This window comes from Dermacentor variabilis, chromosome 4 (genome assembly GCF_050947875.1).
Source record: "Dermacentor variabilis isolate Ectoservices chromosome 4, ASM5094787v1, whole genome shotgun sequence".
NCBI classification, from domain to species: Eukaryota; Metazoa; Arthropoda; class Arachnida; order Ixodida; family Ixodidae; genus Dermacentor; species Dermacentor variabilis.
In genome coordinates, this window is record NC_134571.1 from 187,166,338 (window position 1) to 187,178,551 (window position 12,214).

General features: G+C 49.3%; 1 long non-coding RNA gene across 1 annotated transcript in view; it reads left to right on the top strand.

The window, feature by feature from the left end:
• The window catches only part of LOC142580012 (uncharacterized), a 42,461-nt gene that overhangs the window by 22,864 nt on the left and 7,383 nt on the right, over window positions 1-12,214 (top strand). The window contains exon 3 of the long non-coding RNA XR_012827524.1: window positions 227-332. This is a non-coding gene — a long non-coding RNA (uncharacterized LOC142580012). The remainder of the gene's footprint in view (window positions 1-226; window positions 333-12,214) is intronic.

Below are 12,214 nucleotides of genomic sequence, written 5' to 3' on the forward strand. Positions count from 1 at the left end.
TATGAGCCGACTTGAAAAATTTTTGCGGCAGGACGCTTTCTGGAGGACACGTAACAACTTCCAACGTATAACCGAAATTTGCTATGGGGCCTGGTGACGGGCCTTTTAATATGTCTACTAGTACAGATATGAAGGATCAGATATCTAACTATTACAGAAAGAAGTTATGCGAGCATAATGAATATTAAGAAGAATTATATCATGAAATTCTTTTTGTCTCGCGCAGAAAGATGCAGAGGGCTTCACAAACGCTCCTGTGGCTGTAACCCAGTACGGCAACCCCAAAGGAAGGAATTACTGGAGGAGACAAATTCAAGCCAAGTTTTAGAAGGGTTCGTCTAAAAATCTTTTCCTTTGATTAATAGACCGGTGGCATATCAAAAAGAAGTGTTCAAGAGGTTCACTCTCATTGCATATAGGACACAGAGGGGATATAGCCAGACAAGTCCTGTGGAGGTAAAAGTTCAGTGGGGGGACTCGTCACCATAGTCTCGTAATCGTTACTTAAATTTTTCTAATGGAGCAGCATTTGTTGTTCCAAGAAAAGTTGAGATGCGAGAAATCATATGCTGGCAAAGATGACAGTGCAAAGTTATTTGCAGTAATATTTTTTCTGAGTCGAGCCGCAGTGATTAGAGCTGGCGTAGGTAAAATGGGCATTATAGGAGCATCGTGGGATGCTACTGGTAGTGCATCTACATATTCGTTTAAGGCTGCATTTTTCTGGCCTCGCACACACACTAAACGAACGAGATGTAAGTGGCTTGGAAGGAGAGAATAAACAGTTTCTAATGAATCTGACAATTTGGACGTGGTTAGTGAAGAACAGACAGACAATCAGTTAAAGTTACGGCTGATTACAGAGATTATGGTAATTTGCGCAGAGCTTAAACAATTACCAATTATTCCGCCTTAAAGATAGGTGTGAAGTCAGGTAGCCGAATGGAAAAAACACCAATTTATTTATGGTGTTACAACGCCCAAACCTGCTTTCTTTTCACAGACGGAAGCATCTGTTGCTATCACAGTCGTTGTATCCAGATGTGTAAGGTGGTGTTCCAAAATGCTATTCAGATATTGATAGGGCAAGTATTTATATTGTTCGGGAAAATGTAATCAAATTCAATTTCGGTGACTGGAACACAGGAACTTGGTAAGACCACCGCGCATAAGTGAACATATATAGGGTCCAATAGTTCTTGTACGAAAACAATTTAAGGGCAACGTGAGCGATACCATGGATGGCTAAAAAATGAGGTCGATTCATTAATGAAAACTTATTGTGACCTCCTCTGTTGCTATACAGATATATTTAAGAAAGTTCGCACTGTTTGAAAATTAAATCGCACGAGAAGAGAAGACAGGCGTGCTTCTTGATGTAAGATATTGTTACAAGCACGAGGAAAAGGGGTTTATTTAGGCGTGCGATATCAGGAACAGCAGGCTACGAAAATCAGGAATGGCCGCTGCACAGTCTTCGTTCTCCTCTTCCTTTCTCTTCTTGATCCCCGCGTTACTTCTACGCGCTTGGACGCAACATACCTCATTTCGCAGACAAAGCCCGCTGGGCGAGTCACATAGCTTCCTGTGGCGTGCATGATTTCAACCTTGCGACATGCGCGACTTGTGTCCCAGCAGAACGTCTACCAGTGTTCGTGAGGCGCACGAAAGTATAGTTAGCTGACTTTGTCGATGACAACACACGATCCATCGTAGTTTGCCAGCAGCTTTTGGCACAAACCACGCTTCCTTGTGAGAGTCCAAAGAGAGAGAGACAAAAGGGAAGGAAAGACAGGGAGGTTAGCCAGTGTAAATACCGGCTGACTACCCTGTGCTGGGGAAAGGGGTAAAGGTAATAAAAGGAGAAGGAAGAGAGAAGAAAACAAGAAAAATGCACACAGTAACGCGATGTTTCGCGCAACAATAGTCACATCTCCTTAAGAACTTGAGCAAAGCCCTTAAGGCCTTGAGTGCCGAAACCTACCTGGACCAGTGTCCAAGAACTTTGTCTTCTGTGAAGGGGCGATTGTCCAGTTTTTCGAGCGCGGTCACGAGCACTTTTCTTGGCACATTGTAACGTGGACAGTCACAGAGGAGGTGCGCGATCGTCTCTCCGCAGCCGCAGGTGTCGCAGGCAGGGCTGTCGGCCATTCCAATGCGGAAGGAATATTAGTTCGTGAATGCGCCGCCGAGCCATAGGCGGCACATAAGTGTTGCTTCCGCTCATGGCAACCCTGGTGGAAGGCGCAGTTGCAAACTTGGATCCAATCTGTGTAGACGTGTGTTCGTGAATCCACTGTTGTTCCACAGAGTTAGCGTAAGCTCGCGTGCAAGGGATGTAACAGGCCGATGTCGTGCGCCGTAGCGGGCTTTGGAGTTTTCTTGCGATGCCAAAGTCCACAGATGCGCAAGTCTCCGAGCCCCTTCAGCGAGGCATAGCGTATCGGCGAGCGTAGAATTGTCGTGGTGGTAAAAAGGGAGGACAGTGTCGAGCGTATACCGGGGCGGCCGAGCATATGGAAGGAAGGGGCTGTAGCAGGTTGTCTCGTGTTTGGCGGTGTTTTAGGCGTAAGTAATAAACGGTAGTGTTGTGTTGTTTGGGTTTGTTGCGTAGGGTTTCAAAGATGCGACGGCACGAAGCCGCAAGTGACAGACTCCATTTCTTGAGAACAACAATTCTGGCGGCCACGACTGACCTAGCCTTTATTAAAAATGTCGGATTTGTAGGGGGCTCCGGGAGATACATAACACGCCCCTTTTTGAGTGACGATTACAACGATAAAGCACGCACTTCATGACGTTCAGTTCTGAAATGTGGCCGGTGGCCGTATGGCTCTTCCAGCCCTTGTCACGTATGTCGAAGCATGTCTTGCTTCTTCAGTATAGTTGTGAGGCGTAGCATCGTTGGCACTTGTTGGCCCCGATTCATCCAGGGTGTAGTCTTCTGCTGTACGAGTGAATTCACGGACCACCTGAGTGCGTGGCCTCAGGTGCACACGGTTACGCACATAAATTGCTCCACTTGTAGTTTGCACTGTGTAGCGCCTTGGTTGAGGACCAACCTGTGTGACGACTGCTTTTTTCCAGTCATTCTTGTGACTCACCCATACAGGTTGATGTTTCTTCAGAGGTGCAAGTATGCGAGTGTGGTTGTCTCCATATCTGTGCTGTGCACTCTGTCTGCGTTTGAGGAGCTTCTGATGTGTATCTGTGGGGTAGTGTGTTTTCAGATTATGTGGCAAGGTCGGTATGAACGTTCTTAATTTCCTGCCCATTAGCAACTCTGCTGGGGAAGATGCTCCAATGGTTGGGGTGGCACGGTAGTTGAGGAGAACCAAAGGCAGATCTTTGCCATCACTGTGCGACTTGATCAGCATGGACTTAACAGTCTGTATTGTTCTCTCGACCTGCCCATTGGACCTCGGGTAGTGGGGTGATGACGGTTCATGAGCAATATCCGATTCTTGCAGGAATGTTCTGCATGCCTGCGAGTCAAACGGTGGTCCCTGATCAGAGATAAGCACATTGGGGAGTCCAAACCGTGAAAAGATGTCCTTCAGGACCAAAATAACTGAAGTTGACGTAGTGGTTTCCATACGTTTCACTTCAACGTACTTTGAAAAGTAGTCAACAACAAGGATATATGTATTGCCTTGACAGCACGGAGAAAGGAAACTAAGGAGAAGCCCTGACGTCACTCTTTGTGAAGCAAAAGTGAAGCCGGAAGTTGGCGTTGCTCATGGCGATGCTCCGCCTTTTGGGTCACCCTCCTCTCTTGTTTACATCTTTCGCGAAACCACGCCGCGCTCGCTCCGCAGCAATACTAAACAATCGCGATGTCTCATTGTGTTGCCGTTGCCGAACCCATGTTAAAATAAGTTCATAATGAACTTCGTAAATTGGGCCGTGAGGTCGAATCGGCTGCTTTTACCGGCTTTTATGAAAATAAACATGCCTTAAATATAAGGCCAACCAACTGAACTGTTCTCATTAATCGCAGGTACCGGCCGCTACCCAGCTCTTGCGTGTTCTTTAAAAAAAAAGGTCCCCTTTATCGCTGCCTTCTACTTGCTTTTCTCTGCTTGGGCTTCCTGGGGCTCTCATACGGCCTTGCGAGCTAGACGTCTGGTGATGCGAAAAAAGATGTACGCATTCTTACTGCACTGCAAGAACGCACTGGAGACACGTACGACACACCAATCCATTTGCGATCCATTTGGAGTTTATGAGCACAAACACACTCTCGCTTGAGGAATCGTCGTGCTTTATTGAACAAACTTCGGGTGGCCGCGCATCACTTCGACAGCGCGCCGGCGAGGAGGCAGAATGTCATTTCTGACTCCGCGTTTAGGTTCATTGACTGCGGCTTGAGGTGCCTTCTTCGCACGGTAAGCGAAGCGTCACGGAACCAAAGTTTTGCGATAGCCGGCGCACAATGCAGAACAGTACGCGCGTGGAACCGGCCTGCCTGCGACCATGGAACAGCCGTTTGCTGTGTTCGCAGGTACGCTCTGTGGAGCCTTCCTCACTCTTGCGGCGCATCCGCTGACCTTCCCTGCGCTTCGCGCGCGCAGAGATAAGGTACGCCTGCGGTAGGGAGGATTATTTTCTTAGTAAGTCAAAGCAGCCGCTTCTTTCCAATCTTCCCAGATGAAGAGTCGACTGGCCGGCGCACGGTGCCGAACAATACGCGCGTGGACCCGGCCTACGTGGGAGCATGGAATAGCTAGCCGTTCGACGTGTCCGCAGGTGTACGTTCTGTGGAGCCTTGCACATTCTTGCGGCGCATCCGCTAACCTTCACTTCCCTGCGCTTCTCGCACGCACAGATGAGATAAGCTTGTGGTAGGAAGGATTCGTTCCTTGTGCTATCTTCGGCTGGTCGTTTCTGAGCACTCTGGAGCGCTCTCGCGAGCGGCGTTGTCTTCGGCTGGTTGAAAGAGGGTGCGCGCCCTGCGTTCGGCTGGTTCTTCTCGATTGCTCTCCTCTATCTCGGAGCGCTCTGAGGCGCTCCGAGCTCTGTTGTCGGAGCAGTCATCGAGATTGAAACGTAATCGCAGCGCCGCGTCGCTGCTGTTGGCGATGGCCCACCGTAAACTCGGCAACCTAGGCCACTGCATGCTTGCGTCTCGACGAACGTTCGTCCCGCCGGCACGTCCGCCGGTTTTTCCGGCAGCGCCGGGAGCTTTGGATAGGCGAAACATCGGACGTTGGCAGTAGTCACGTGGTTTCGCATCAGCAATTTCCTCCTCCTAGAGCGAGTCGCACGTTCGGCTTGCGCTCTTGTACCCTACCTTTGAGCTCGGGAAACGACCGATCTACCCGACTCTGCTTCGGGGCATACAGGCGACCAGTCGCAGATACCATTAATAAGTCAAAGCAGCCGTCCCGGATGAAGAGTCGACTGGCCATGACTGCTTTTTCTGCGTTTCTTTCCCAGCGAACGATGCGCGAAAGGCACCGTTTTTTCAGTTTTCGTTCCGCGCACGAGTTGTGCGGACACTTCTCTAGGATGTCCGCTCATCCAATGCCTAGTTGTTGTGTGCCAGGATGCAAGTCGCGCAAGCTGAAACGTGGACCGCCCATATCTTTTCACGTGTAAGTAAATTTCCTTATGTGGTTGGTGTTTTATCGGAGGAAAACCTAGAATTTATGATACACGCATTCACATAGCGATAATAACTCTATAGTTGTAGTATAACAGTAAAATATTTGATTCGCACAGTATAAGTTATGATGTAATACATATGCGCGTGATTCTTCATTATCAGGTTTCCCGGTGACAACGTTCGTGCCGCAAATGCAACATGCGCTGTCAAAAGCAGGAATCACTGACCTGCAAGGCATTCACTGTACAGATTCTGAAACGCATCGGTTTCGGTCTGCGATGGCACGTTAGCATGATTCCGCTGAAGTGGAGGCAAAATTTTCCGCGGATATTCCTTCGTCCGTTGTCAGTGCCGTGGCGCGGTACATTGCGTACAGCGTTACATATGCGCGTTCATTTCAGGAGCTTTAGTTCCTCCTGTCCCACATGGCCACAGCAACATCCGGCAGAGCACGGTGCAGGTAACACAGCGCAACAAGACACGGTGACTAACGCAAACCCGCCCACACAGCACCTTTGCCACGGCACGAAACCTACCAGAGCAACACGTGTGAGCGCTCAAAACCATAACAACGCCGCCATTGTGGCCCAAAAGGCGTGGCCATACAGCAAAAAAAATTAAAAAGCAGCAAAAAAATGAGAACCTACTACGTCATTTCCGCCACACTTTTCTCCTAGCGCGCGGAGGGGGTAGGGCCTCTCCTTAGTTTCCTTCCTCCGTGCCTTGACAGTGAAAGAAATCAACGGCCAACTTTTCCCATGGTCGTGCTGGCAGATCTCTGTCAAGCAATGGTTGCTGAGGGTTTGCCTTCTGGTTGGATTGGCAGGTGTCGCAGCTTGAGACAAGGGTGGCATTGTCCTTGTTGAGTGTGGGCCAATAAACACTCTGGCTTGCTAGTCTTTTACAAGCCACTGTACCGCGATGTGCCTGATGGAGTTTCTCAAGAACATCAGCCTGGAGAACTGCTGGAATGACAAGCCGTTGACCACAGCAAATGAAGCCGTCTGTGATATACAGTTCACTTCTTATGTGAAAGTATGGTCTTGCCATAGGATGAACATCACTAGGGCGATCAGGCCATCCTTGTTGAATGTACTTGGTTAGTTGTTGCAATACTGGATCCCGACTTGTTGCTTCCTGGATCTGGTTGAGCTTGGTGGGCTACACTTGAACCAGACTGGACACCAACAGTCCTGGATCACTGTCTGCAGTTTCCATCTTGGATTCGGGGTTTGGGGATCTTGACAAGGCATCAGCCACAGTTAGCTGTTTCCCCGGTACATACACTAGTTTAGTGTATAGCACTGTAGCCGGACCAAAAGTCTTTGCAGTCTTGGTGACATTTTTGTTAGATCCTTTGTCTGCAGTCCAACAAGAGGTTTGTGGTCTGTTTCCACTGTTACAGAGCGTCCAAAAGTGTAATAGCGGAACCGCTCGCATGCGAACACCACAGCTAGAATTTCTTTCTCTATTCGAGCATAACGTTGTTGGGGAGGTGTAAGGGCTGCAGAAGCATATGCGATTGGTCTGCCTTCCTGCAAGAGAACCAATCCCAGGCCGTATGAGCTGGCATCTGTTGAAATTGTGATCGGCTTGGATGGGTCGAAATAACGCAACACAGGCGATGTTGTGAGCTTCTGTTTGATGAGCTTGAAAGTCTCTGTGTGCTGGCTTGTCCAGTGCCACGCTACATCTGCCTTGAGAAGCTCACGCAGAGGACTGGTAGTTGCCGAAAAATTAGGGATGAACTTCGTGAGATATGTCACCATTCCTAAGAATATTTGCAGTTCTGACTTGTTTGATGGAAGTGACATGGCCTCAATTGATCTGACCTTGTCAGGGTCTGGGGATAGCCCATCTGAGGAGAGCTGGTGACCCAGATATTTTATGGCTGAAAGTCCTAACTTCAGTTTTGATTTGTTAAGCTTCAGGTTGTTTTGTCTAGCTATGGTCAGAACAGTTCTGAGATGGGCTTTGTGTTCTTCTGTAATCCTTGAGGCAACCAGTATGTCATCAAAATACGGCTTCACAATGGCCTGCCCTTCAAATACCTTGTCAATGGCCTGCAGGAACAGCTCGAGGGCTGTCGCAAGCCCAAATGGTACTCGAAGAAAACGGTAACGGCCCCATGGTGTTGCGAATGTACAAAGCCGTGAACTTGGTTGATCCAAAGTCAGTTGCAGAAAGCACTCTTGGCATCAAGGACAGAGAACACTGTTGAGCCATTCAGGCTTGCAAAAAGCTCTTCTGGTACTGGTATGCGGTAGTGTTGCCTTTTTATTGCTGCATTGAGGTTCCGTGGATCCAGGCACAAACGAACAGTTCCGTCTTTTTTTGGTTATAACCACTATGGGATGGACCCATTCACTATGTTCTGACTCTTGCGTGATTACGCCATTCCTCTCCATACGCTTCAGCTCTGCTTTGACCTTATCCTCGAGTGCACTAGGTACTCTGCGAGGAGCACAAACTGTCGGCACTGTACCTTCACGCAGCTGGATGCTAAAACGTCCCGGAAGCTGGCCGATTCCTTCAAATATGTCAGGGCAATCATTCAGTACTTTCTGAAACTGTTCTTGCAACACTGTGTCAGTGGACTTTGTCGTTGCTTGAAGGGTCTTCACACGGGAAAGCAAGTGCAGAGTTGTGCATGCAGCGGCCCCTAGTTTCGGCTTGAGGGGCTCCTTCACCAGCATAAATCTCAGACGGCCCTCCCTGTTGTTTACCGCACAAGACAGTTCACATTCACTGTCTATTAGAAGCTGGTGGCCACTGTACGTAGTCACTTTAGCTGTGGTTGGTTTGCTTGCTGCTCTGCACGGCCACTGCTTGTACATATGTTCTGGAATTATGTTGACGTCCAAACCGGTGTCTAACTTGAATGTCACCTCGTGTCCATTAACACTGACACTTTCGCTCCAGTATGTTGCGTCGGCATTGACACTGCACGTAGTCAAACAGCTCAAGTATAATTCCTCCTGCAAGTCTAGTTGTGGATGTTCATGAAGCAGTCCGACTCGCGGTCGATGCGCTGCTGTCTGCCGACGTGGCTGCTTGCACATGTGCGCGAAATGGCCAAGTTTGTCGCAGTTGTAACAGTTTTTGCCAAAAGCTGGGCACTGTTGTGGGGGGTGCGAGGTTCCGCAGCGAGAACATTTACGATTAGACCCTTGGGACGAGCGATGAGGCTGCTGAGGCTTGTTGATACCTAGCGGACGACCAGTTGTCTTCGTCAGTTTCCGATTGTACGTGTGAACGGCATTCACTTCTGGCTGCTGATCACTGGTTACGATCTCTTGCACATGTTTCTTTGATATTTCCGCTACCTTGCACGCTGAGACGATTTTTTCCAGAGTGAGGCCGCGCTCCCGACAGAGCCGTTCGCGGAGAGCTCCATCGCGGATTCCAACCACCACGCGGTCGCCGATGAGTCTGTCGCACTTGTCACCGAAGTCGCATTTCTGCGCCTGTCGTCGAAGGTCAGTAACAAAATCGTCATTTGGGTGACCTGGCTTCTGTACCATCGAGTTGAACACCGCCGCTGCTTGTATGACGTTCTTGTACGGGCGATATAACTCGTCAAACTTGTCAAGTATGTATTTCACTGGGTTTGCGTCTTCGTTTCCGGCGGCAGGGTCTGGAGGGAACATCTGTGCGATGCGACGAGCATGCGGGCTAAGTACATGAAGCAACAATGCCTTCCGCGCTGATTTAGGTTTAGTGTTGTACTCACAAGCCAGTTCATATATAGTGAATGCTTCCCGCCATTCTTCCCATGCAGTCTGAGGAGTGTCACCAGGTTCGAAGTGAGCCGGGGGGCTGGATGAAAACGTTGGCCATTTTGTTGATTTCAGGCGTTGCGCGGACGATCTGCTTACACTTCTGACACCATGTTATGTTGTTTGGGTTTGTTGCGTAGGGTTTCAAAGGTGCGACGGCACGAAGCCGCGAGTGACAGACTCCATTTCTTGAGAACAACTCTGGCGGCCACGACTGGCCTAGCCTTTATTAAAAATGTCGGATTTGTAGGGGGCGCCAGGAGATACATAACAGGTAGAACTTCATCCCAATTCTTATGATCGGACGCAACATGCATGGAAAGCATATTGGTGATTGTTTGATTAGTGCGCTCAGTGAGGTCGTTCGTTTGCGGATTTTACGGCATCGAGTGCCTGAGGTGCGAGTTACATAAACGCACAAGCTCTTCCATGATATCCGCCATGCAGTGACGTCACCGGTCGCTTATAGTAACACCAGGCGGTCCATGTGACAGAACAATAACGTGCAGTAAGAAGAGCGACACTTCGTTGGCAATGGCTGGTGGTATAGCCGCCGTCTCGCAATAGCGTGTGCAATAGTCGGCGCAGACAATTATCCAGCGGTTCCCCTTAGATGACTGACAAAAAGGGCCTAACAGATCAGTTCTAACTTGCCGAAAGGGTGAGCTGGGAGGCGACACAGGTTGAAGGAGACCAGATGAGGCAGTGGTTGGGCGTTTCCTACGTTGGCACTGCATGCAGCTGGCGACATACAACTCAACCGAATGTCGCATCCGGGGCCAGTAAAAGCGTTCTTGAATGCGATAAAGGGTGCGCACAGTGTCTAAGTGACCGGAGGTAGGGTCATCGTGCATAGCCTGAAGAATTGCTGGCCGGAGACGCTCCGGCACCACTAGAAGGAAGCGTGCACCCGTGCTTGAGTAGTTCCTATTGTACAGGAGCCCGTCACGTACACAGTAGCTGCTTGTCGCACTTGAATGGGCAGAAGTGAAGAGTGACTCCAGTTTGGTGTCTGTCCGTTGTTCTGCTTTGAACGCATCGAAATCTGGAAAAGCGGATGTCACAGAAGCGACGAGATGATGAATATCGTCTGCGTCGCAGTCCGTCGTGGTAAGCGGCATACGGGAAAGGCAGTCTGCGTCAGCATGTTTTTGGCCACTCTTGTACGAAACAGTGAAGTTATATTCCTGCAACCTCAAAGCACAGCGTGCGAAGCGACCACAAGGGTCGCGAAGGTTCACGAGCCAGCACAGGGAATGGTTGTCTGTGACAACTAGGAATGGGCATCCGTACAAGTACGAGCAAAATCGTTGAACCGCAAATATTACAGCGAGGTATTCTTGCTCTGTCACCCTGTAATTGCGTTCAGGTTTGCTTAATGAGAGGCTTGAATAAGCAATCACGATCTGACGGTAGTCATAGCGTTGGACAAAGACGGCACCCAGACCAACGCCACTAGCATCTGTGTGGATTTCTGTCGGCGCAGTAGAATTGGAATGGCGAAGGGTAGGTCGGGTCGTCAGCAGGAACTTCAACTGACGAAATGCAGAATCGCACTCGAGTGTCCACTCAAATCGTGCGTCTTTATGTAGCAGATTTGTCAGAGGATAATCGACGACAGAAAAACCAGGAATAAATCGGCGAAAGTGAGAGCAAGGACCCAGAAAACTACGAGGTTGCTTCACTGACTGCGGTGTACTGAATGTCTCAACAGCTGCCGCCTTGAGGGGATCACGCCGGATACAGTCTTTTTCAACAAGATGACCCCTCACGAGGGTCTGACGGTCACCAATGTTACTTTTCTTAGAGTTCAGAACCAGGCCAGCGTTTTTGATGCACTCGAGGACAATATATCCAGGCCCGTATTGTGCTCATTGAATGTGCGCACGAATATAACAACGTCGTCAAGATAGCACATAGAGACTTTCCACTATAACCCACGCAGAAAGTTATCCATGAACCTTTCAAAGGTTGCTGGAGCATTGCACAACCCAAATGGCATCACATTGAATTCGAATAATCCATCCGGGGCTGTCAAGGCTGTTTTCTCCTTGTCTACCGGGTGTATCGGGATTTGCCAATATACTGAGCGTAGGTGCACTGAATAAAAATAAGAGGCCGAATGAAGGCAATCAATTGCATCATCAATCCGGGGCAGCGGATAGACATCCTTCTTATTCACGGCGTTTAATCTTCAATAATCGACGCAAAATCTCCAGTTACCATCTTTCTTTCTGACAAGTATGACCGGAGCTGCCCAAGGACTCGAGGACTCTTGTATAATCCCATTTTCATCATGTCACTCACTTGTTCGCCGATTATCTTGCGCTCGTTAGGCGACACGCGATAAGGCTTTTTGCCTGATCGGGTGCGCAGATCCCGTATCGATAGCGATGCGTGTATCGATAGCGATGGCGTGTTCGCGACTCGGGAATCGAGAACGCTTTGTCCGGCTGCGCAAAGTAAAACACTGACAGATGCTTAGAAAGCGTATCCATCAAGGTATGGCGCTCCCTTATGCTGAGCGACTTGCTTATCATAGACAGAAGCTTTTTGCCTGAGACGTGGCGAAGGTAAGCAGGTTCACACGGCGGGTCTGTTATACGAATACGGACGAAGACGTGCATTCTGTAAAGTAGCCGAGTTTCAAGCCGTCTGGAAGCAGGACGGGCTCTGCCGAGCAGTTGACCATTACAACCCAGCACGCGCGTTGCCGATGGATACCGCACAACGAGGGACAAAAACGTTCTTCTTCACAAAATTTAGATGCATTGGCTCTACGGCGGCATATAAACTGTCTAGAACGTCACCGCGATATACAACCGGC